This window comes from Oxyura jamaicensis, chromosome 1, assembly GCF_011077185.1.
Source record: "Oxyura jamaicensis isolate SHBP4307 breed ruddy duck chromosome 1, BPBGC_Ojam_1.0, whole genome shotgun sequence".
NCBI classification, from domain to species: Eukaryota; Metazoa; Chordata; class Aves; order Anseriformes; family Anatidae; genus Oxyura; species Oxyura jamaicensis.
Window position 1 is genome coordinate 118132584 of NC_048893.1, and position 24452 is coordinate 118157035.

Here is a 24452-nt window from a genome sequence, read left to right on the forward strand (position 1 = left end):
AGGTACAAGGAGAGGATATTTTCAGTTTGCACATCTTCAAAAACAGCATGTTGTCTTGCTCCCATTTTTTCCTATTTTTAACTGTTAATTAAATCCACTAACATTGCCGTTGTTTGGAGTATTAATAGTATCATAGATATTAAAATTAATTAGATTGCTAATACTTTTAAGATCTCACTAAATAATTTCATACTGGACTATAACATGCTCAGTTTAAAAGGCAAGAATATTATATTCAGGTCATGAATGTTTGTTGTAATTAAAACATGTATTTTATAGTTAAACGTTTGCTTTGAATTTTCATATAATGTAAGAAACAAAAGATTTCAGAGTCAGGTTGTTTGTTTGTTTGTTTTTTTCCAAGTAGTTGCATGGGGAGCCATTCACAGAGATCCACAAATGTCATTAACAGCTTGAGGGCAGACTCTTTGAAAGTTTGCATACCTCAGGGTTCCTGCACAAATATACTGCCATGTAGTTGAATGGAGGGTGTATTGTGCAAATGTTGGCCAGCTTGAACATTAAGAGTCAAGCATATGTTTTAGCAATTTTTTAACGAATTTTTGTCTTAATCTGATGGATTCTAAAACTATTAGTAATGAAAAGTCTTTTAAAATTACTAAGAAAGGTATTTGCAATTGTGTGATATCTTTGAAGGGCAGAATTCTTTGTTTAACGCCTTGTTTCTGATAAATCTATCTTTTTATAAATATCTTTCTTCTCCAGCACTGTTGTTTCCTGATGAGCTGCTTCTGTCATGCCACAGCCTAGCATTTAGGCTGTTCCATTTCAACAGCAAAGAAATCCGGTAATGTCATAAGCGTTATGCACTAAGCAAATGGATGAGACTGACATAGCTATTATGTGTACACAGTTTTCTTTCTTGTCTCATCATGTCTTTGCTGATTACAAATGTAGAAAAGCTGTTTGAGAGGACAATTGATTTGTGGAAAAACTGCTAGTAGTCTGCTAATGTAGTACAGAATACTTATAAAAAGATTTAAAGAAGAACTTGGTGATTTAATACACTTGTATTGAATATTGTACAAGATTGTAAAGTTAAATTTTGCAATTCTGAACATCTTCTAATATTTGGAAAAGACCAAGCATTGAAATCAGTTAATATCTATGTTAGAGTCTTTTTTTTTTTTTTTTTTTTTTTTTTTGAAAGGTAGTAGATAATTGCTGTGTAATTAAGGAGATGAGAACACTTGATACCTGTTTCACTTCTTAAAGGCTCTCTTGTGATTCTCACAATACTTGAAAGAAGGTTCTATCAGCCTGGCCAGCAAGATACCTTTAATGCAAAGCACTACCAGGATGCTGAGACTACTTTTAAGGAGAGTTTTCAGTCTTGATCCAGTAAGCTCTCACACTGAGGCAAACATATGGAGTATTCCCTGTTATCATGGTACTGTGCGTGTTATCTCTGGGTGTTTTATACAACAGTTTATGAGGAACTGACCTGAGTGCAAGTCCCTGTACAGACTCTCATCTGTAAAAAGACTAGAGGGATGGATTGTGGCAATAGCTGAAGATCTGTACAGTCTCTATGGTGGGAAACAAGACAACAGTGTTTTATCATGGTACTGTTTTTATGTTTTGTCCACCACTCCATTTTTGCACCCACCAATAAATTCTCTTAAGATTAAATTGAGAAAAGTTAGGCTGGATCTAATAAATGGAACAAAATGGAACAAAACATGCAATTTGGAAGGAAAAACCTTATTCTTAAGTGCTCTTTTCTTTGGCTAACATTATAGCATTTAGCTATAGCTAAATAGCATTTAGCTTTGAATTAGAATGTACTCAAATACCGATGTTTTAATTGCAGGTACTGCTGGAAAAGATCTCAAGAGAGCAGTCATAATGCAGTAAAAAATCAGTTTCAGGAGCTGACCATAATGACTATAGGCAACTTAATATAATGAATAGCACACATTTTTCATAAATAAAACCACTGGTGTTATACAAATGAAGACCATCTGGTACAAAGCCCATAAACTTTACAGAATAAGCTATAGAATATCTTCTTAACTAATTTAATGAACCTTTTGTAAACAAGCTGCAGTGAACAGAGTGCAAATGGCTGTGCAAATATGAAGTTTTCTGTGGATAAAAATCTCTTAAACCTGGAAGTGAATTAATATGTAGATCACAGAAGTGTGTCTATGTTTAATCTGAATCTTCAGATAACACCATATTTCACTTATTCTACATGAAAAGTTAGTATGCTTCTGTAATAGCGTAAGATGCTATATAAAAATAAATAATTATAAAAGGTAAAATTAATTAGGCTTGTGTCATAAGGGCTAAAAAACTCCCCAGCAATTTAGAGTTCCTCCAGATTTATATAAACTACTTTTGTGACAAAAATAACCATTTAATACACAAGGTCTGTGTTTAGCCCATTATCATGGAAATATTTTTTATGTCTGTACCTTAATTCGGAAAATCTTGAGATGCACAAAAATCTTTACTCTGCAGATTCATAATCTTCTCTTTAGTTACTTACACTTAATGATTTTAAACATACAATTTTAATAGAGGAATATGACAGATACTCTTATAACAATATTCTTACTCTGCATTTTTGTAAAAATAAATAAATAAAATAAATAATGTAGTGAAATTTGAGACTTAGAGCTGCTTGTATATTCTTAATTTTGGCCTCCCTATGCTTATGCACAATGACACAGTCTTTAATTACAGAGTCATGTACTGTGTTTTCCCCCCACCTAGGAGTTACACTTCATTCAGTGCACAGGAGGGATAATGCTCACTTAATGACTGGCTGCCTGCATAGTTTTTACTCTTTTTGTTCTGTGTGTGGCTGTAGGCTTTATTTACTACACTCTATTCAAAACATGCTCTAATGACCAAGTTAATCATTTCTACTTGGTCTTTTCTGTGGTTCTTATCACTTTAGGCTCTTAGTATTCACAAGTGTTATTAGTGTTTTTTTTTTCCTTGCCGTACTCAGTTTTCAGCATAGAGACCATATTTCAGGTGAGCAGTTGAAGACCTGAAAAGCAAACGTAAAAAGTTTTTGCTGATTTTGCATGCTAAGGCTCAATGAGCAGTGCCTGGTAGTTCACAGGTTTTCTTTATTACATAGCACTTAATCTGTTCAAGGAAGAGGTCCTCTTTGTGAGTTTTCAGTACTTATTCAAACTCGGTACCCAAAAGACCAAGAACATATAATAGTCATCCTTAAGGTGCTGCTTTTAATGATACAATGTGCAGGAAAAGAAGGGATGGAAGCCAGTCCTTCGGGGCAGCACTGTCTGTAGGAATATTGTTTCATTTCACATTTGCCACATGATTTCTCCTGAGCAACAGTTCAGACAAGGGCACTATGGAAAACAGGTTTAATATATAACGTATTTAGGGCACTATGGAAAACAGGTTTAATATATAACGTATTTTGAGTCCAAATGGATGCCAAGAATAGATCCATTCTGATCACTGATTAGGAAAATGGTGTGAGGTAAAAAATAAATTCAGTTTAGGGTTGTATCACCATCACCATCACTGCCCTGGCAGTGTGCAATAGTAAACATTCTGTTTTGAATGCAAAGGGGAAAAAACAGACAGAAAAGACAGGAGGAAAAAAAAAAAAGAAAAAAAAAAAAGACAAGTATTACTAGAGTCTCAATACGTGAAAGGGAGGAGAGAACATGGGACTGCATATAAGGAGGGATGGCAGACTTGCAGTAGTTAAGCAAAAGACAATTAGGTGAGATGGTGCATACCTTGGGGTAGGCTCTGTGTATCTGTACCCATCTGGCACTTCAGTCCCATTTTCCAAAGAGACTTCCCATGGAAAACCATGGTCTACTGACTCCTATGTTTTTGTTGTTGTTGTTTGTTTGTTTGTTTTTCCTCAAACACCAGGCAGTTCTTTCCTCTCTTTAAAAATTTCCTATCTCACCATATTCTTTGACCACATTACTTTCATTCTTGTTCTGCTCAGGCAGTTGAAAGAGGCAGCTTCTGTCTCAGTTCTGCTAGGTGAAACATGGGATTAGAAATTAGAGAATGACTGATTAAGAATAAATAAATAGACAACACTCATTGTTTAATATGTGCTACATTTGCGATGTACTGGATCTGTGCTGCACTTAGGCCTCCAGATGAGCCCCTGGGGCCCCAAGAACCAGATCAAACCAACCTTATGATTCGGACCAAGGGCTCAGAGATAAGGAGGATTGTTTTTAAAAGGACAAGATAAAGAATGTCAAACATGCAAGGCCTCGAGATAACAGGACCCTCAGCACCCACCACCAGAAGGCACCATTTAAGCGCAGATGGGAGGAGTTTATGGAAATGACATCTTGGAGCTAATCTTAATAGTAAGCGGGGACAGGTTATGCATATGTATAGATGTTCTGGGAAACTTCATGCATATATAACTCTTTACTGTATATAAGCAAAGAAAGTTGCCGCGTTATAGGGGCGCAAGACTTTGGTGGGACTACTCCTCGTGCTGCCCAGTGCTGAATAAACATACCTACTTTACAATCTTACTGATTGTGGAGTCAGTTTTCTGTGATTCATAGGTGTTTGAAGAGAGATGGGAGGCAGGCTTTCTGCTCTGACTTTTCTGCCTGGTTCTTGTCTGGCTCAGATAGTGCAGGGAGGGACTCAGAAATGCCAGAAAAAGCATTTCTAAGCTCCTGGAGCCTTGGGCCGGTAAGTGTTTAGTTTCTTTGTGTCACTGATAGCTGGAATTCTAACAAGTTTTTGAGAAATGTAGCTGTTTGTCTTGATAGTGTGTTTTAATACACTGATAAGCCTTTAACAATTATAATTTTGAACTTCTGCTTGGCAAATTGGGACAGATTTTCATGGGTCTGTGAAACGCCCCATTTACAGAAGTCTGTAACTCACTCCTGCCTAATCTCCCTGCTCCAGATCAGTGAAATAGCAGAGCTGCTCAGCTGCTCACCAGCCATTTTTAACATATGCCAGATATTTCTCAAGACCAGCAAAGCTGTTACGCAGAATAATTCCCATTTTGTTTCTGCCTTTTTCATGCTTCCTTTGCTCTAAAGCTAACAAATAAACAAAACAAAAGAAAGAAAAACACACAACCCCCACCAATGTAAGAGAAAAAAAAAAAAAAAAAAAAAAAAGATTATTAGCTGCAGTTTAAGCAATTTAAAACTAGTTAATGAAACACGAAGGATCACATAATCTTAAGCATACCCACTCCTGTCTATATGGTGGTAGTAGTATTGATTATTTTTCTTTCTGAGATTCTGTTAACTATAAGTGGGATGATAACACATGGATTCCTGAAGTAAATAAGTCTATGGGATTTCCCACTACACTTTTTTTTTTTTTTAAATAAAATTTCTACTTGTATTTATTAATCAAAAACTTACTTTCCCCCTTAAAAAAATAAATACAGCTTTTTCCAGTGTGGTAATGTCTGTGTGCAGCTTGATAGTGTTGTTTTTTTTTTTAGATATACTTCAAATACATGCTCCATATGATGGTGCTTGGAGTTGGCACAAGCTGAAGAAGGAAATCAAGGAAAGCGTGTTTTTACATTCCAAATGTGAAGAGTGCAAACAGAAAGTTTTCCATTCTTTTATTTCTAAATGCTTTATCAATATTGTTTGAATGTTTCATTGAATGTAGTACAATACAAATATTTTGTTGTTGTTGTTTTCTCTTGTAGAGCATTCCAAACAAAAATGTACAGTATGGTTTGGGGATGCTTCTTTTTTTCCAATATACATTACAGTCTCTTCAAGAGAGTTAAGATAATACACAGCTAGTATAGTAGAATGAAAAATTAGGGCCACCTATTTATTATTATTATTATTATTTAGTTCTGGTTTTCCTTAAGCTTAAAAATTAATGCAGGTTGTTTTTCTTCTCTACCTGATAAATGTCTTAAATTTTAAGATATATTTAAATATGTTTTGAAATGCTTTAGAATTTAGAAGATGTATTTTACATCAGCTGAAACACATTTAGGTTTAAATTTACCATGGATTCTGCAAAATCCCATTTTAGCTTTCAAGTGATGTCATTTATATGTGTCAGCTACCTTGGCATTAGAAAAGTTAAAATCTTACAGCAGAAACCCTAAGAGATCAGCTGACTTTGCATGATGCTTCTGTCTGTGGGTTTCAGTTTTGTGAAATGTTCATACTGAGAAATCTGAACTTCATCTGAGCTAGCTCAACTCTGAACTGCAGCCCTGAGACTCATTTGAATCCTCACTCCATAGATAAGGGATCCAGTTATCCCCAGTTATCAAAAGTTTTTCTTTAAAAGTGGTAGTACAATCCCTAGTTAAAAGCAGGAGGAAAAAAAAAAAAAAAAAAAAAAAAAAAAAAAGTAAAAACAGCTAAGACACCTATAACAGCCAGGTTCTGTCTTGCAGCTGGCCAAAACACAATCTAACTAATGATCTGTGAAAAAACAGTTTTCCTTTTTTTGCCATATAATTCATTGGCAAGCTTCCTGCAGTAGCTGCTTTGACAGAGTTTTAGATCACTGCCTCTGTCTTTATCGCATGGTGTAGCTGCTGCCAAATTCCCTGGCCTTTTGTGTTCCAGTGAACATCATGGTGCTTTACTGAAATCTGAGGAACTAAAATTTGCTGAAGTAAACACACCTAAAGTTAGGCATAAATTTGTCCAAACATTCCCAATGCAACATGCAGTAAAGTAAGTTTTCATATTTTGTCCAACTTTTCCTTTTAAATAGTTGTCTTTTAACCTTCTTTCTGTTTCTGATGTCCGACAAGCAATGATCTCTTCACATCCTTTGCATGGCATGTCTGGTCATATGTGAGCTCTGAACTTTAAATGGGATGCAGTAAGTTACAAAGGTTTTGCTGTTCCCTGTTGAAGTGTGAGTTTTGTTAAAGACTGTATGAAAGATGAGGGGATTACCAACTGAAAACTAGAACCTATACACCTCTGTGGTATTGGCATAAGAGCAGGAACAGCAGTATGTGGTCTTGGGCAGGTGAGATTTGAACACTGGGAATGCAGTTCAGTTTTGCATAGGGGTTAAAATTAACATAGTAACGAGCTCAGCTGAGAAGGTGACAACCTGGCACTGCTTACTACCTCTAGCCATCATCACAATCTTTGCATGTACAGTTATCCAGGTGGTTCGTCTCATTTAACTAGCTCCCAGCTTGTTTATGAGGGCAGAAAATGATGAGAGCAATGAAAAACTGGCAAAAATAAAGCAGGATAGTTGCATTTCTGTAGTGCAGTGTTAAGAATCTGGTCAGAAGAGCTCCATACCCAGAAAAAGCTCGCCACTTATTTTGATGACATTGATGGTTATGCAAATCCAAGAGCTGGATGTTCTTTAGATTAGATAGATTATAGATTTAGATAGATTTTTAGATTAGTACTGTTACTGCTTTAACACCTGAAATAATAGAGGACAGCTTTGCAAACAACTCTTTTTTATTTTTTTTATTTTTATTTTTTTTTCCCAGAAGCAGAGACCTTTTCAGTATCTTTTTGTTGTTGTTCAGATTAGGCACAAAGATGAAGAAGGCTTTTATTAGCTTAATAAGGAGTTTGGGAAAGTGGCTAGGGAAAAGGAGTTGAGAGAAGATGTGTTACATGAGAAATTGATACACAGAGAGAAAATGAACACTGTAATCCAGTGTTCTAGAGCCCAGGGTGTCACCTATTCAAGTCTAATGAGTCATCTCTGAAAACTGGATTTCACAATGAGAGACTGAATGCAGATGGAGAAATGGTATACACTAGTCAGCTGAGACCTTGAGAAAACTCTTGTGGTTTGTTCCATGGTCAACAGAGCAAGTACTCAAGTTCAGATCCTTCTTTCTAATGTCTTCTTCTAGGAGAACCTCCTTTCCTGCCTGCCTCTCTCCTCCAATATTGAATACACTTTAGAGGATTCTGTTCTGTTGTCACTTCCCTGATTCAAAGCTCATTATAGCATCAGTTGGAGTGTGTATTGTTTCCAAGATAACTTCCTTGTCCCTCGCATATTAATTTTCTGTATATACATCAAAAATTGCTATTTAGTTTATGTAGGCTGTAATGTTTTATCTTGGTACATTATTTTACTTATGCTTTAATTTGACATCCCTGATTCAACAGGACTGTGTCATGAAAAAATATTAATGACTAAAAGATTAGCATTAAAAATGATCAGAGAATATTGGCCTTACAAGGAGTTCAATGGAAAAGAAGTTAAGATAAAGATTTTGTGTAAGGGGATGTCAGCATTCCATTCTGTTGGAATTCATGGGTAGCAGATATAAAGTCATAAAAATATAATCAAACTCAGTTCTATTACATTATCACAAGAGTCTTAGAATTGCTTGCCCTTACACTACTCTTATTATTATTCTACACAACTTTCATATTGTGCTTTAACCCCAGCAGACACACACAGCTGCTCGCTCTCTACCTCCAATGGGATGCAGGAGAGAATCAGAAAGGTAAAAGTATGAGAACTCATGGGTTGAGATTAAGGCAGTTTAATAGGGAAAGCAAAAGCTGCATGCACAAGCAAAGCAAAGAATTCACTCACTACTTCCCATCATCAGGCAGGGTCAGCTGTCCTGGCTGTGTCACCCCAGTCGGTGTGCACCCACGGTCTCCTTGCTGTCAGGGCAGTCTGAGAAATGCAAAAACCCTCGGCTCTGTGCAAGCACTGTTCGGCCACATTGGTGTGTTAGCAAGATTATTTTCATCACAAATCCAAAACATTGCACCAAATGAAGCTCTGTGAAGAAAATTACCCCCACCCAGCCCAAAACGGGACACATAAATGTTGCAATGTTGAAATCAAATGCAATTAAAATTGTTTCAAAAGTAGGCTTAGACTATTGAAAGAAAAGTCATAGGAAGTAGAAGAATTTTTGCCTATTTAGCCTTACTGTATAAGCTCACCTAATATCAGCTGAGGCAATAAGGGTTGTGTGTACATTGGTTTTGAGGCACTGAAAATAGTGAAGATACTATGAAAATAGTTCACAATAAAAAAAATATTGAGATGCAGTTTCATAGATACATTCTGACTACAGGGACCTTGGGAGTCTGTAGTCCAGCATTCTGCTTGAAGAAGCATCAATAAAGAGCTCACACCAGCTTACTCTGGGCTTTGCCCATCTGAGTCTTGAGAATTCCTAAAGAGCAGAGATCTGCTGCTTCTCTGGGTAGCATGAGTAAGTTGATCCTGTTGGTCTAGTGTTTAATTGTCCTCTTGGGGAGGCTTCTTTCTTTAGTTCAGCTGGAATTCCTGAGTTCCCTGCTCAGCCAAGCCAGGCACCTGAGCCATCTACTCACTTGCCAGAGCACTGGGTTTAATTGTGCTTGAGAATGGAGGAAACTGTCCTTAAAGACCTGTCAACTTTCTTGCCTTGTTTTGCCCTTCAGAGCTGTCTCCCTACAGAATATCTGAACTAACTGTAACCTTCATTCCTTAAGTTCAGAGTCTGCATTGTGCTGCTTGCCTTCATCACCTCTGTTAAGATCTTGAATTCTACTACCTTTATAGTCATTACAGCCAAGGCTAACACTGACAATTACACATGCAACCATGTATTGATATTAAAGCCATTTCGTTTTAAACTTCTTACTGTGGGAATTCGAGATAGATGCCTATTACATTGAAATGGAAACAAAACAGCTACTCCATGGAAATATGAAGATTGATATTATAGAACACAATTTTAAAAACTTAAAACTTTTCACGACTTGAACACACTTGAATAAAGTCGTAGATTACATCTAAACCAAAATGTTATGGAATACTATACTAAAAATTCAGCTATTCAATTGAAATTAAAACCTGTTTCATTCACAGCACCACAGTGATTTGGTGTACTGAAGTTTAAACATAATTTTCAATTTACTTTTTAAAATTTGCTTAGTGAAAAACTGACTTGGCATCAGGTGAAATGTATGCTTTCCAACTTGATCACTAATTAATTAGTTATATATTCAGTATATTATGCTCTGCTCTGGTCAGTTGCCACAATTCTTAAACTTTATAGAAATATTAGACATTTTGTAATATGGTTTGAACAAATATAACAGTGAGAAAGTAGAATTGTGGAAATTTTCACAAAACAATGTCATTTCCTGCCAATCATAGCATTTTATTCTCTGGAAGTCTCATATTGTCTTTCTGCATGGGCAGGCTTGTGGCAAAATGTGCTTGAAAATAGTGATATTTCTTTCATATGTCCATGCCTAATGTTATTTTGTTAGTTTTTACTTCTCACATTTTCGCAACTCAAACTGTCATCAATAAACAGAGCTAAGTCTGCCACAGATGTTACAACATTCCAGCAATTAGGATTCTTCAAAGAGCATAATCATTGCCAGTGCTCACAGTAATTCTGAACTGTGAGAACTCGTAAAAGTAGCAGGGAATCTAAGGCTGTAATAGATTTTAGAGTGTGCTGTAATCCTGAGATTGCAGAGTTGCTTTCTTGTGCAAAAACACTCTATAGCCTTGACAAATAACAGAAATTTTCAGAATGCAACCCATTTATTTAATCTGTTTGGAGGGATCATTTTACATCCTTAAGCTTGCATGTTGTCCTATTGATTTATGATGTTAGTTTTCCTCTTAACAAAAAAATAATCAATCAAGTTTTTTTTTTTTTTTTTTTTTCATCTTTTAGCAATTAGCTTCTTTTCTAATCTATATTAGACTCTTTTTAAAGTTTGGGATTTGTTAATTTAGCTTTTCTGGAGGTTACAATATTTAACAGTGTAATAAACCTTTCAGATGCACACAGATATTTTGTGTGTGGAAATTAAATACTAATGCTAGAGTAAAAGATTTAGACTGATGTTGCTGAAAGACTAATTTTTTGTATAAATTTCTGTTTTAGCTTAATTTCAGACATTTAAAATCATGCATTTAAAAATATTTCATATCCAAAATTATGAAATAGTTACAAAAATAATGTAGTTTAATGGTAATAAGAGTTCATAAATTACGTACATGAAATAAGTCATCTGCAAATTGAAAGCTTAGGTGAAGTTCCAATAAACAAAGGATGGTCAGCTTGTGTAGCTGGAGATGTTAAATTTGTTTATTCTGCCAGAGCTATGTCCTGAGTGACTGATGTCATTACATAACCTGATACCCAGCTGAAAACCCAGATCAGATCATACCAGATCATACCTTAACACAGGCTTAACACAGTCATTGGGTGCCTCAAAAATGCCTATTATATTCTGCTAGTGTACTCTTGTTAAAGTTTTGTTGTTCATTTCTGTGGTAAGAAGTGCATATAGTATCTCTTGGCCATGCAAATATTTTGATGTGCTGATCAAAGAGCTAGGAAAGTTAACACCAGTAACATTAAAGTGATGTGTCTCCAGATGTGATAGCTGAGATCTGAATACCACCACACCCAGCATCACATGTGAAAAATCTTTAATACTGAGCTATTCTTGATATTGTTCTCAAAAACAGCATAGTTGATAGATGTTTGGAAATGATGCTACCCCCAAAACACTTCTGGTAGAGTACTATATGCTGTCTGGAAATACTCCAGACAGCACCAGCACCGCTTTCAGAAAGAGATAAAATAGCAATACACAACACGAGGATGTACTCAGAGTGGCTGTGAGTTTGCACATGTTGCTTCTTTGACCTAGAAAGAGCCCTGAGACTGTGACAACACCATTTAAAAACCTTACTTAACACATGTCCCAGAAAAAAATAATAACAATAAATTTATTACTATTTTTATAGTGTTTTTCCTACTAAGTCTCATCATACTACAGAAGATGGAGTAGATAGATATTTTACTTTTAAGCACCGAAACATAACCACCTCAAAGAAATTAAACAGAAATTATATATCTATGCATCAAAACAATATTCACTATTACTAAAAGCATGAGAGACCAATAAACAATATTTTATAAGGGTGTCATAGCTGTAACATCCATTTCTTGCTCTTCTCCTACATATAGGACATGTATCTGAGAAATGGTGCCATTGAAAAGTCCTCTGACAGCAGCAGCAGAGGAGTGACCAGTGTTCTTGTTCCTTTCATGTACATCATTAAAGGAATGATTTGTTGGTAGTTTGAAATAAGTATTTTAAGACTTCTGGGTTGCCCTGAATTGAATGTATTTGAGTGAGAGAGTATTCCTAGTTCAAAGTGAATTGATTCACAGATTCATTTCATTTGAACTTTTATGAAACACAATAAGCTTCATGGCTTTTCACCCTGATAGCATCCTTCAATAAATAATTTGGGGGTGATAAGCAAAGTACTGTTAAACCCACAGATTATGAGGTTTTGCTGTTAGTCTGGTAATATTTGGAAAGAGTAAGTTATATAACTCTAGAGCTAAATAAACTTCAGCATGCCAAACATGCTGCAGAGTAAGAACAGCATTCTTTACGGAAAGGCTCCGACAAAACTGACTTACCTTCAATATTTCATTTTGGAATGAATTTTTGCAAGTGAAGTTGGTGGCTTGTTGGCAGGCTTTCTGCAAACCATACCTGAAGAGAATAAAAATGATATGGATCAATATTATGTCTGCTTCTAAAACACACAAGAGGATCATGAGCATCCATTCTTTGCATTGTGACAAAGTGGCTAATTTTCTCTACAGTTAAAATAACATTCCTTTCATTTTAACCAATACAGACCTTTCTCATATTGACTAATGCAGTTGCATTCCAAAATCTAGTTTCTTAATGATAGAACTTTTTCCAACTTAATATTAATAGTTTAGCCAATATAATAGATATTATTGCAGGCTTGAAAGTAAATTTTTACATAAATTTGCTTTGAGATGTATACTTTTAAAGATTTTTTTTTTAATCCATGTTCCAATTTTGCATGGATTTTTTTTTTTTTTGGTACTTTTATTCTATCTACAGTACATTCAGTAAACCAATTTAAAGTAGCAATCGCTGGATGTTTGAGCTTGTGGAAGTTTTCTCTGTTTTTGTGATGTCAAAGTGATTTCCATTTCACAGGCCTTTACTTCCTCTCTCCATGTGTGAAAGTTTTAAATCAACCATTTTGACAGAAGTGTTCTAGCCATGAGTAAAAATAAAAATGTACCCAAGGCAAGGACACATGACCCAAAGGTCATTTATTTAGCCAACTGATTTTTTGTAGAAGTCATACATTGCTGAAAACAGCCCAATAATAGGAAATGATAAACTTAATGCTAATAAATCCATACATATTGTATCCAAAATACTATTGAAAATTCATTTCTATTATCACTGTCTTTAATCACACAGTATATAATCTTCTCTTTCTGGAAATTGCTACAAATTTGTGTTAGATTCTGTTTGAAAGCTTAATAAGGTTATGACTTTCTCCCCTAATTATGCTCTGTTTTTTTTTTTTTTTTTTTTTTTTTTTTTTTTTTCCTGTATACTATTTCCTATGTCTAGAATAAGAATAATTCAGGATGTAAGGTCTCTCAGGAGGTCATCCTGCCCAAACTCCTGCTCGCAGTAGGGCCAACCTCAAAGTTTGATGTAAGCTCAACGTTAGATCATGCTGCTCAAGGTCATATCCAGCCAACTTTTGAATAAAAAAATGATTTTTAACACAAGTTTTTTTCTTTACTTTCCAAGGATGAATTTTGTTTGTCATTTTATTGTAATTTATCCTTCCTGGGCTGGGAGGAAATTATAAGTTTGTAAGTCCTAGGTAATATTGAAAGTTTCCTTAAGCTAATATATCCTGGGAGAAAAAAAAAAAAAAAAGTCCTCCACAGTCCTCCACATATGCCTTGATGAGTCTAAACTCAACTTTCATTATTTTCTAGCAAGAAAAAGAATGATAATACGTATATCTATGCTTGTTTTAAAGATTCTGATATAAAGTGAGAAAATAAATTTTAAGCCTTGAAACCTAAAGACATTTTTTAAGTTTCTCTTCTAAAGACAGACTGATGTATAAAATGGTCAGGTTTTTGCATTAAAATATTTTCTGAAAAATTAATATTTTGGTATAAATTTGTTATCTGTACTGCACCTCCTTCAAAACTAAAATACTGTTTACGGAAGCATGCATGTGCAGCAGTTACAGCACGTTTCATCTAACTTGTAAGCTTTCACACAAATTCAGGCTTTCAGGCAAAATCTCAGTTTCAACTACTGCAATTTGAGTTTGCTCACTCACCACCATCACCCACAAAAAAACAAACAAACAAAAAACACTTTAGAAATTTTCTTAGCAAATATATATGGGATCATCCAGTAGCTCTAATGAGGCCCAGTATCTTTTTAGCACTGTCGTTCCTAGTGAAGTGACGTTTTCATAGTTACTTCTATCAGTTCTCCTCAATAACAGAGAAGTTTATCTGTGTAACAATAGCTTGAAAAATCCTGATGGTTATTGATGAAAAACTCCTCATTTGTTTTCTACAAACAAATGTAGAACAAAAACAAGACTGTAGAGTCATATTTGGAAATTTTCTTGTCAAACGTTAACACTTAGATATTTGAAAATCCCAGGAAATTACTTTTTTTTTTTTTTCTATTTTCTTTTTTTTCCTCAGCTTTTTTTTCTTTGAATAGTCATACACAATTTTCTAAAGAGATGTTTGAAAGGCTGGTAGTAGCAGTAAATGTAAGCCCAATCTAGCTAAGTGCTGGGTCCTTCACGTTGCTGACAACAACCCCATGCAGAGCTACAGGCTTGGGGCAGAGTGGCTCGAAAGCTGTGCAAAGGAAAAGGATCTGGAGGTGATCATTGATGCTCACCTGAACATGAGCTAGCAGTGTGCCCAGGTGGCCAAGAAGTCCAATGGCATCCTGGCTTTTATCTGGAATAGTGTAGCCAGCAGGACCAGGGAGGTGATCGTTCCCCTGTACTCTGCTCTGGTGAGGCTGCACCTTGAGTACTGTGTTCAGCTTTGGGCCTCTCACTACAAGGACACTTTGGCCCTGTAACATGTCCAGAGAAGGGCTACAAAGCTGGTGAAGGGCCTGGAACACAAGTCCTGTGAGGAGCGGGTGAGGGAACTAGGGTTGTTTAGTCTGGAGAAGAGGAGGCTCAGGGGAGACCTCATTGCTCTCTACAGCTACCTGAAAGGAAGGTGTGGGGAGCTGGGGATTGGTCTCTTCTCACAGGTAACAACTAGTGATAGGACTAGAGGGAATGACCTCAAGTTGCACCAGGGGAGGTTTAGGTTAGAAATTAGGAGACATTTATTCTCAGAAGGAGAGGTCAGGCATTGGAACAGGTTACCCACAGAGGCGGTAGAGTCTCTGTCCCTACGGGTGTTCAAGGAAAGATTGGACATGGTGCTTAGGGACATGGTTTAGTGGGTAACATTGGTGGTAGGGTGATGGCTGGATCAGATGATCTTGGAGGTCTTTTCTAACCCTAATGATTCTATGGTCCTATGGTTTCTGGTACTTTGCAAAAATTTAAGTCATTGAGTATCTGAGACAAACTTTCGAGTGGTATCTCTTTCCCCATCAAGGACAAAATATTCAATTTTCAATGTAGCCTTACCATGTTCTTAAACAGTTTTTCATGTTAAAAATCTGAGTATTATATTGAGTGGGATTTTTATACACTATCAGGCATTTCATAACAAATGTAACTGTTGGAATGATGATTTTATTATATTCCTCATGGTATGTGCTTTTATTCTTTGAAATTTGATAAGGAACAGGTGGGTTTTGTGTGTGTGTGAAGTTTTTCCTGCTTAACTAGAAGGAAATGTTCACACAAAGCATACATCTTATTTTTACCATGTGAATTTTGTATCCCTGTTTTCTGTGTGAACTACAAATTGTTTCCTGTAGTTTAATTTTCTACAATGGGTGAGCAATTGGCTGATGGGCAGGGCTCAAAGGGTTGTGGTAAGTGCGACCACATCAGGCTGGCAGATGGTCACTAGTGGGGTCCCTCAAGGCTCCCTTTAAGGATCAGTCCTCTTCAATGTTTTTATAAATGATTTGGATGTAGGACTAGAAGGTGTTTTGAGCAAATTTGCCAATGACACCAAACTTGGAGGAGTTGTGGACTCGGATGAGGGTGGAAAGGCCTTGCAGAGAGATCTGGACAGGTTGGAAAGCTGGGCAATCACCAACCACATGAAGTTTAACAAAAGCAAGTGCCGGGTCCTGCGCCTGGGACGGGGCAACCCTGGCTATACGTACAGACTGGGCGACGAGACGCTGGAGAGCAGCCTAGAAGAGAGGGATCTGGGGGTTGTGGTTTACAGCAAGTTGAATATGAGCCAGCAGTGTGCCCTGGCAGCCAGGAGGGCCAACTGTATCCTGGGGTGCATCAAGCATGGCATTGCTAGTCGGTCGAGGGAAGTGATTGTCCTGCTCTACTCTGCGCTGGTGCGGCCTCACCTTGTGTACTGTGTGCAGTTCTGGGCACCACAGTACAAAAAGGACATTAAACTGTTGGAGAGTGTCCAGAGGAGGGTGACGAAGACGGTGAAGGGCCTAGAGGGGAGGAATTAAGAGGAGTGGCCAAGGTCACTGGGCCTGTTCAGCCTGGAGAAGAGGAGGCTGAATGGGGACCTCATTGTGGTCTACAACTTCCTCGCGAGGGGGAGTGGAGAGGCAGGAGACCTTTTCTCCATAAACACCAGTGATAGGACCCATGGGAATGGGGTTAAGCTGAGGCAGGGAAGTTCAGACTAAACATCAGGAGGAGGTTCTTCACCGAGAGGGTGGTTGCACACTGGAACAGGCTCCCCAGTGAAGTAGTCACTTCACCGAGCCTGTCTGAATTCAATAAGAGATTGGACTGTGCACTTAGAGGAGTCACATGGTCTAAACTTTTGGGTAGACCTGTGCAGTGCGAGGAGTTGGGCTTAATGATCCTTATGGGTCCCTTCCAACTCGGGATATTCTATGATTCTATGATTCTGTAATTCTTTCAGGTGAAATTCAGGAGACATTAGCCAAGGTGCAGACACTTGTAGTACCAGCTGAAGAAGAACATCAAATATAGGAATACAGTAGTATATCTTCATAATGTCAGAAGAAATCATTTAGAGTTTTACAGGGAATCATTTTTAAATTTAAGAATAATTTACTGGGAATCCCAGAGAGGTGCTAGAAAATGTAATGCAGTTGGGAAAAGAAATGTCTGCTTTTGATACAAGCATTCAGAATAAAGCGTAAGAAATTGAGCAACACATGGAGGTATAAAACATTTCAAACAACAAAAATATGTATGCATAAAAGCAAATATGAATTCAAAAGGTTATTTGATAATTTTCTTGTTAGAATTCTGGTCAGAATTAACATCCAATTAGTGAATTAAAAGGAATGCATTTGCAGTTATGCTAGTAATAAGCAATGCCTTGAAGTGTAGTCAAAAGAACAGATTTTACTGTGCTGAATGCTGATACATCAAAGTGTATAACAGGTAGGTCACATTGACCTTTATGTTTTGTTGTTGTTGTTGTTGTTGTTGTTGTTGTTTTGTTTTGTTTTGTTTTGTTTTGTTTTTAATAAAAAATGAAAGTTTGGATTTTATGCAAAATAATTTAGGTTGAGGTGGGAAGGGCATGATTACCAGGGTGTACACAGTGTCCAGGGCATCAGAAAATGTAAGTCTCCAAAATAAATGAACTCACTTTTAGCAAATACCAACTTAGGAACATCTGTATGTGCATCTTAACTTTGATCCATTGTTTATCTCTAGGGTGAAATAATTTCTGTTGCATTCCTCTAAAACTCATTGTCAGGTATGTGTACCTCATAAATATTTTCATGAAAAATATGCTGTCTGTCTTAAGGCTTTTCACTGAGCAGGCAGACTCAGCCTTTCTCCACTGATTTTGTTTGCAAATTAAATTGAGATACAAGCAAAGTAGAGTGATTTGAAATTTACAGTTCCCCAGTCAGCAATAAAGGAAATGACACAAATTAAAATAAACTTGATTATGGCATTGAATCTGGAGCTTGATGTTTGGGATCTGTGGGGAATGTATGTTTCAGTCAGTTTGGTCTCAGGTAGCTCTTTTAACATCCACAGTTACTTCTGGGTATTTTTCAACAGGGATGTCTAAAATGCTTAGCAATATGTAGGTCAAATAAAATTAATTTGCCTACAGTCACAACAAGCAAGACTTTCTTATCCAACATCATTCTGCATCACCCTTTGTAGTATGTGTTACATGCAATTAATTGGCAAGCTTTCATATGCTTTGGTTTTGTATGTGGCATGGGAAGTATATTTCAGTCCAAAGAAGTTCAATTGTTCTAAAGCTGCTGTGAGATAATGATTCACATGTGAGGATGATGAAAGAACTCTCTTTACTTTCACTGAGATTTATGTCAAAGTAAGCTGGATGATTTCAACAATTCATATTACTACTTAAATTGAAATTACTTGTAGGAAATCCATATGATTTTTGTAATTTAGTTATCAAACCAATGTTTCTGTGCCTCTTCACAGTGAATTGAAACTCTGGCAAAGACCATGTGGAATGGTACAGCTTTCAGTGTCAGGATGTGAGCTGTTTGTGGCTATTGGTGTAAACCAGGGACAGCTCAATCCCTAACCTTGCATTTCATCTTACTTTTCTAATTGTAAGATGAAAAATTCTTTCTCTGTGCTTCCCAGAAGAAGTTGCTAGAATCTTTTTGAGCAAAATGCAGACTGCTGAATGCCAGGGATGAGTACCCTTGGAGTGGAATCATCTGCTTCCTCCTCAGAATATCACTCATTATAGCATCATATCAATGCATGCATGCTTTGCATGCATGCTTATATTTTCACATCTATTTGTAGCATTTTTGTTTTGTTTTGTTTTGTTATTTTAATGCCTAGTGTGTGCATAATCAGCCTTGATCTTTCAATCACTGGTTAACCTTGGAGTAGTAAGCAGAGGCATTGACGTTGGAGGTGCCATCACCTTATTCTTTTAGCATCCAGATTTAGTCTGACTTAGTGCTGTGGTATTCATCAGCATCTCATGTGGAAAAAAGGCTGGGGCAGAAAATCCACAAGTATACACAGGCCCATGTTTTGAAAGTCTATTTAACTTGTTGCAGCAATAGAGTAAAATATAATATTTTACATGTGATTCCTGTGTTGCAATTGTAAGTTGTGACTTATTTTATGGATACATTCATCTCACCTTAATCTTGGAATTATTTCCATTTCCATTGAGGTCATTATATCAGTGAAGTGCAATCCATGAGTAGAAAGCTTCTCACTTACAACAAGTTGCTAGGCTACAGCCTTAGTTATTGCTAGAGTATTTGCAGCATTTAATTTGTAGTACTGGTACTAAAGTAAACAGCTTATAACAAATTTCTATTTATACTTCTAGATGGAAGAAGTTGATGAGTTACATTTGTTCTAAGCCTCTCAGAATTATAACAGGCTTGTGTTTATCTTTTACACAGAGCTCTCTCTTTACAGGCTAAATTTCACTGACATCTGTTACAATTTTTCACTATACCTAAGCTGGACCTCCACTGTCCTGACCTCTTTAGTGAGACTAAAGCAAGTCTCACTTAGTAGCAGTAGTAGTAGTAGTAGTAGTAGTAGTAGTAGTATCATCATTACTGTTATTATTATTATTATATTTTTATTTATTATTTTTTGGCCACCAGGAAAAATCCACGCATTTGATTTGTATGAAATGTTTAAAAACGCCTTAAGGTATTTTATTTCTGTGAATGTATTTTAGGAAGTTATATGTTTACTGTCTCTCTCTTAAAGTTCCAAACTTGAGTCATAAGATTGTTACTATTGTCAGTCATGCACAGACTGACCTGTTACAGATTCACTAATATTATATTTTGGGTGAACAATCTCCGGGCAATGATTTTGATTGACTGTTTCTCAGCGCAGCTTATGATTACTTGCAGAGTCACTCACAATAGAATTAGATACTTCATCTACTCATTCTTCCTCAGTTGTTCCCTGAGTTGCAATAACAGCATAGCTGACAAGAAAATTAATATCTTTCCTTGTCAACAGAGACGCCTCTTTCCTTGTGCTTTCTCTTCCAGAGTTCACACAATCCGCTTTCCATTTTATGTTCGTTTTTATTTGTGCAATTCACTTTGTCATCACCCCAGAGTTCTCAAGTTCCTCTTTTCTGGCTCAAGGAGAATAGTTATTACTTTGCCCTTTAAGCATGAATTGTCTCCACTTATTGTCAAACAAGACTGTACTCTTGGAATCTGGAAAACATACTAGAACCAACATTAGACCAAATGGAGAGGATTAAATAAATATAATGACCGAATAGTCTTTTTTTTTTTTTTTTTTTTCCTGTTCTTTTTTAATTAATTACTTTCTGTTGGAATTGCTAACAGATGTCTAGTAATGATAGAGAATGTTGCCATGCTTTAATAGCAGTTCTAAGGCAAGTGTAAAGTATATTCTACCTCTCTTCAGTATTTGCTAAGTTTCCCCTTCCAGAAACGTTGGAGGAGACAGCCCAAGCCATGAAAGTCTTCTAGATGTACTGCCTGCTATAAAAGTACTTCAGTCACTTTCAAAATTTTTACACATATGTTATCACTCTTTTCTTTAACTTTTTGCACATGATGGAGATTGTTATTTTTCAATAATTGAGCGTAATAGTAAGGCTTTAGGCATGCACAACAGAAAAGTTTAAATAAAACAATGTTTTAATCTCAGTCTAGGAACTAACTCAATGATTATCTCAATGTTGCTTATAGTTGCAAAACTGTTGAAGGCATCTCATCCACCAGCACATGACTCCATAAAACAAAAGTCGCTCTAAGATGCAATATATCATGAGATACATGCACAAAGGTATTTAAATCACAGGGATGTTGGTATCTGGAACTGGGGAAGCTCACTGTGATGAGTCAGCCAAAGATCTCACCAGGATGAGATTCACTCATGAAGGGGTTTCACTGCATAAAGGGATATAGTATAGGACACTGGGATGCAGGTAGAAGAGAAAAGAATTTGGGGGTTGTATGGGATGTTTTAAGGGGATTGTGGGAATATTTGAAAATTATTATGGGATGTTCTGAGAGAGGACCAAAGGGAGGTAAAGGGAAGGATCCAGATGGATCAGGGTAGTAGCACTGAAGGAAAAAGGGAGAAAGAGTCTGACTGGCTGTAAACAACTTGCCAGTCAGTACACTTACCTGACTGAGCCCTGCACTCATCTCTGTGCTCAGACTGCACAGCAGTCTGCCCTACAGTCTTATGAAATCTGATTTCTATCTTTTTGTGTAGTTACGCTCTATATTCTGAGAGTGCATATGTGAACAGTAGTGAAATTCAAGGCTGACTACCTGCTAGTAGGACACAGGAGTGTGACCACAAACCTCAGTCCCTAGGGTCTGAGGGCAGGTTACTGAATAAATTGGTCCAAGATCAGCTATCAGAAAGTCCTGTGTTGTGTGTGTTTGTATTGATTTGACTAGCAGCCTTTGGCCTTGATGAGACAGGAAGAACAGGATTGTGCTGTCTCTCCTTTCATGTTTACTGAAGTGATGATTGTGTGTGTGTGCTGAAAAAGGGTCTGCTCTCTGTCTCTTTAGAGTCATAGTGTCTGTGCCTAGTAGAAATGCATACTCTGTCACTACTTGCTAGAACTAGGGGCAGAAAACCATTGCTCCCCAGGACTGGGCTACCTCTGACAGTATTGGATCTTTCTGTAGATTGCCTTCTTAGAATGTCAGGGAAAAGTGGCTTTGGATTGTGTTTATGATGCAGATGAGATGAAGGAGTTTTGTTTTGTTTTGTTTTTCTCTGCGTACACTTCTCTTCTAATGGATTGCTTCTTAATGGAAATGTGCGTCTGACTTGTAGCCCATTACCTGAACCCAAAATGTCTTTGTAGTTGCTGTGGCGCAATCTCTTGGCAGTGAACAGTGTTCACTGCTTAAATTACTGTAAAAATAAATCAATAAAAAATCCTCATTTAATGACCTGCTATTCTTAAAAAACAAACAAAAAAAAATCAGAAAAGTAAACTGTGCTCCAATGATTTTCTAGAAATACAAGACAGATGAGGCTAGTAAGAACTGAAATTTTGACCAACTTAATGAACACAAGATAATCAAAATGCTTTCTAAAACCATCTAATTAGTTGGTCAGTATTTCCTGTCCAACCACTTATTCATTCTTTCAATAACAATTATTTGTTTTCACTATTTCTTAAAGTCTATGATAATGCTAGAATAAGAGTTGGAGAACTATAATGAGCAGATGTTTTAGTTTAATTGGCTTTTGACCTTGAAACACAATTAGCATTTTTTAAGGAAAAAAAAAATAATATATATATATATATAAATCCTTGTGCACGGGACTTGGGCCCTTCAAATCTGGATTTATATTCTTCAGGTGAAAAATAATCACGTTTATATTTTAGTTTAGGAGCAGATTTTACTTAAGAATTATTATTCAGTCTGTTACAATGCAGCTCTTAATGACATTTTGTGTAGAAAGCTGTAGTATTTGGTGAAGAGGCCATAGAGGCCAAATCGGGCTTTCAAAGTTAAGCTTCAAATAATTGACAAGAAGACAGCCAGCATAAATGTAAAAAATTATATGTAAATACTTGTCCATCTCTTCTAACCTTCTTAAAAATAATGCACATCTATATTCCTGAAAACAAATGTGAAATCAAAGTAGTGACAGGGCTTAATCTACAATAGTAATTATAAATAACTATTCGATTTCAGTAAAATATACGGTTGACAAAATAAGAATGAAAAGAATTCAGCACTGAAGCTTTTATTTATTATTATTATTATTATAAGTATAATATCGAATCCCTACGGAACATAACTGCTGTTGAGTAGAGGTTCTCAATTATAGCGACTTTGCAGAAACAACCAGCAATTACCTCCTTCTTTTGAGATTCATTTAATACATTAATACATTTATACATTTAATACATTTATACATTTAATACATTAATACATTAATACATTTTCAGTTGTTACTGAAAATATAATAATGCAGAAAATATAAGGGAAGAAAAAAAAAAAGTGTAGTTACATGATATTAATTTTATTTGAAGCTACAAACTGATCACCTACATGAATCATCGTGACATATCAAGTGTTTAGCTGTTGGTTTAAGAACACCTTTACATACTGTGCATAATAAACCCAGCCCAGCCTAGAAGAATTTTAAAAAATGAGCTTGAATATCTTATGTAGCAAGTTTTCTGTACTAATGACAATATCAGACCAGATTGTGCTGTAGTGAGAAGCATAAAGCATTCTTGTATGTCTCTGACTAGTGAATACTGAAAAAAGGGCAAACAAACAAACAAACTCAACAGTACAAACAAACAAACTCAACAGTACAAACAAACAAAAAGCTCAACCTCAAAAAACAGCCTGCTACCTCCTCCCCGCCAAAAAAACACCCTGTAAGGTGCATATTTTTAAGCCTCTGGCAACTGACGGCTAAATTTTTCTGCTTTTAGGCCTTGGTCTTACAATGAAAACCACTTGCCAGTAAAATTACCTTAATATTGGTTACATTTTCTTTCATTTTCAGGGAATTCTAGAACTCAGTTACTGACTTCCAGGGTGTCACAGCAGGTGACATCACTGCCAAAAAGTATTTTGTGATGAAGTTATCTTTGTAGGAATATATGTTTCTATAGTGATCAAATATATTAACTGAAAGTATTCTCTGTACTGGAAAAAAAATGCTGGTAGTAGAATATATAACTGGAAGCTGGTGGCAAAGTTTACACAAAATTGGTTCAGTGGAGGAGGTAATTATTTTTTTCTGCCAGGATAAGAATATCTTTCATTCAAGGTAAGAATAAGAAAGAATAAGAATAAGAAAGATAAGAATATCTTTCATTCAACATTCCATTGACATGACTGGTCATCCTAATATACATTTTTGCATTTTAACTTTAAAATGGGCAAGGGTCAGTGTTTTGCATGTAGAAGGGTTTTAGCGACATATCATTATACATAAATCTTTTATTATTGTTATTATTATTTTCCTTTGGGTTTTGTATTTTTATGCTGTTGTAGGCAAATCATATTGCATTTCTAGTGTATGTAATGCAGCTAGAGAAAGTTTGGAAAAGTTTTTTTTTTTCTTTTTTTTTGTGATTTTATTAAAAAAAAAAATCAGTGAAAATGTTATGAGTCTGGAGAAACATCAATATAATTCTCCCCTGCTGAAGCTCTAGCTAACCCAGGAACTCTGCTTACCCTTTCTTTTACTGTGGGTTACTTTTCAGTATATAGCAATCACAGACTGCTCATATAAAACACATAAAACCCAAGCATAATTATTCAGTCCAGTATTGTTATTGTTACCAATAACTTATTAGGTACTCTTCCAGTGTTCTTCTGTTTGCACTTACCATTCTACTGTATTGGTTTTGGCACTTCTGAACTTCCATTGTGTAGACACATTTCAAACTCATAATTGGTATTGCTGTTTACAGATTTTGCGTATGTATACACATACTTCTTTGCGCTGAGCATTCTGTCCAGTTTGCACCATTT

The 24452-nt window shown here is 36.1% G+C and overlaps 1 protein-coding gene and 2 long non-coding RNA genes across 12 annotated transcripts in view; all 3 read left to right on the forward strand.

The window, feature by feature from the left end:
* DMD (dystrophin) overlaps positions 1-24452 on the forward strand; it is a 1227136-nt gene that overhangs the window by 313919 nt on the left and 888765 nt on the right. The window lies entirely within an intron of this gene.
* LOC118170862 lies at positions 2592-5343 on the forward strand. Of its 2 annotated transcripts, XR_004752903.1 has the most exons (3): positions 2595-3369; positions 3409-4014; positions 4563-5343. It is a non-coding gene; the product is annotated as an uncharacterized LOC118170862 (long non-coding RNA). The 2 variants fall into 2 exon arrangements; XR_004752899.1 differs by having other exon boundaries at positions 2592-4014.
* Positions 11684-22833, forward strand: LOC118170884. Its single transcript, XR_004752913.1, has 3 exons — positions 11684-11696; positions 16675-16678; positions 22357-22833. It is a non-coding gene; the product is annotated as an uncharacterized LOC118170884 (long non-coding RNA).